This window comes from Penaeus japonicus, unplaced genomic scaffold (assembly GCF_977035675.1).
Source record: "Penaeus japonicus unplaced genomic scaffold, GWHDUDI00000001_assembly GWHDUDI00000033, whole genome shotgun sequence".
Lineage (NCBI taxonomy): Eukaryota > Metazoa > Arthropoda > Malacostraca > Decapoda > Penaeidae > Penaeus > Penaeus japonicus.
This window is the reverse complement of record NW_028234435.1, coordinates 26,947,350-26,949,849: the sequence shown is the minus strand read 5'-3', so window position 1 is coordinate 26,949,849 and position 2,500 is coordinate 26,947,350.

Below are 2,500 nucleotides of genomic sequence, written 5' to 3'. Positions count from 1 at the left end.
GTGTATTATGCATTTATAGATATGTGGTGTGTAAATTTATCAACTAATATATATTATATATATATATTTATATATATATCATAGATATATATATATTATATATATATATATACACATACATTATACATATATCATATGTGTATGTACATGTACATGTACATATAACATATTCATATACAATATACATATACATAGTACATATAACATATACATATACGTGTATATATAAGAGAGACAAGAGAAAGAGAAAAAGAAAGAGAGATGAGAGAGAGAGAAAGAGACAGAGGAGAGACGAGAGAGAGGATTCGGAAGAAGAGGAAGAGGGAAGGAAGAGAGAGGGGAGAGAGAGAGAGAGAGAGGACGAGAGAGGAGAGAGCAGGAGAAGAGTTGAGATGGAGGGGAGAGAAGAGAAGAGAGAGTGAGAGAGTAGAGGGAGAGAGGGAAGAGAAGAGAGAGAGAGAGAGAGAGAGAGAGAGAGAGAGAGAGAAAGAGAGAGAGAGAGAGAGAGATAGAGAGAGAAAGAGATAGATAGATAGATAGAGAGAAAGAGAGAGATTGAGATAGATAGAAAGATAGATAGATGGATGGATATTAAGATAGATAGAAAGAATGAAAGATTTATAGATAGATTTACTTTTTTTTTCTTTAAGTAACCAAAGAAATGTATACTTCTTGATTTATGCATTTCAAAACTTTCTATAACAACAAGAAGAAAGCGGAAGACGGTTGCTTTTGCCAAATGAGGATACTCAACAATATAAACTATATTCAGTTGCGAGAGCCATGGTAGGAGCTGAATAACAGAAACACAATGGTAGAGTTTTTGATAGTATTTGTAAAAAAAAAAGAAAACTAAGAGTAAAAAAAACAAAACGAATATTGAAAATTCTATGTTTTCTTAAAAAATCTTTATTACGGCCTCTTGTTGCTGCTTGAGACATATTCACTTTTCCCATTTCAAAAAGCTTTTTTTTTTTTTTTTTTTTTATGAATGATTTAAGAATTATTTGGGCGGGTATCTTCTTCAAGTGAATGTCATGGAAGGTTTTGCATAGCGAAGGAAGCTGGAGGGAGAAAGGTACATTCTTCATGTATCTATTAAGAAAGTATATAACCTAAGCGGTTTATGTCCTATTTGATATTATATATCCTACGCATAGAGCTTTAGATGAAGTGATCTTAATAAAAAAAGTAAATAAAATATTTTCCAAAAAGATGATTTACTGCAGGCTTGAGTCGGCTGCTTGCTTATGAACGTTCATTATCATAAGGCCCTTTTTACTATTAATGTTATGGAATAGAGTAAACATATAAAATTAGAATTAATTGCCCAGAGAGCTGTGTTGGTAATCAAGAATACATATAAACAGGAATTGTTCTCTTTGGATCATATATAATTCTTAATCATGGTCATTGAGAAGCTGAGATCAAATATATTTCTACTAGCGTTTGTTTTGTTCGGATTGGGGATAGTTTTTTTTTTTGGTCACATTATAATATCTGAACGGGGTTGTTGATAGATGTTATGATTGTCTGTACTTTAGTGAGAATAAAACCCTGGACTTGGTTATTTTTATGTGATGGCTCCGTAATTTTTCAAATTCTGGATAATCGTTAGCTATTTCGATATCAATCAACCCTAGAGTTTTGCAAGGTGATTTGGGCGCCTTATTGCAGAGGGCAGAATTTTGGGTCGTTACTCAAAAAGATTAAGAACCATTGCAGACGTTGTCATTTGGAAATGAAGCCATATTGTATTCGTCACATTAAATATTTGGAATTTATTGCAGGACACGGCTCCGCGTTGCCAGTACTATCTACGTGGTACACGTAATTTAGTGGTGTGCTTTGTAAGCCAATTGCCAGGAAAGATTTTTTTTAGGAGGTTCCACACAGTAAGTTTTTAATAGCTAGGACTTTTTGAGCTTCTATAATTCAACATTGGACACCCAGTCTTTTTATTTGTATCTTGTGTCGTTTATACAAGGTTAAACATAAAAATTTGTTATCAAAAGAATGAACTCGAAATTCGAATGCTATAACCCATTTTAAAACATTGAAATATAAAGAACTCTAATTTCGTCTAATTAAATGAGAGCTGTTGCATTTTTATTCAAATCCATCTTGGAACTTCCTGTATGTATATTCTAACTTGATACATTCTTCCACTGGCACATTATTTAACTTTATTTCGCCAGAGAATTCTTCAAGCTTCATTTTTGCCAGAATATACAAGTGGCATAGGTTTTGCTTGGCTGTTGCCAGCCCTCAGACGGACCATTTTGGACGCTTGCAACAATCTATATAACCCGTCCAACATAATTGGCATTAGACAGTACTTTCAGACGACCACAAGCAGCTCAGCTAAGAATAGAGAGCGTCGCTAACTTTTTTTCTCTTTCCTTTCTCGGTAGGTAATAGCTCGGTATTTAAATTCATAATGATTATGTGAAACGCCGATGGACAGAGATGGGCTAATTCACCTTATCTGTTATGAGTG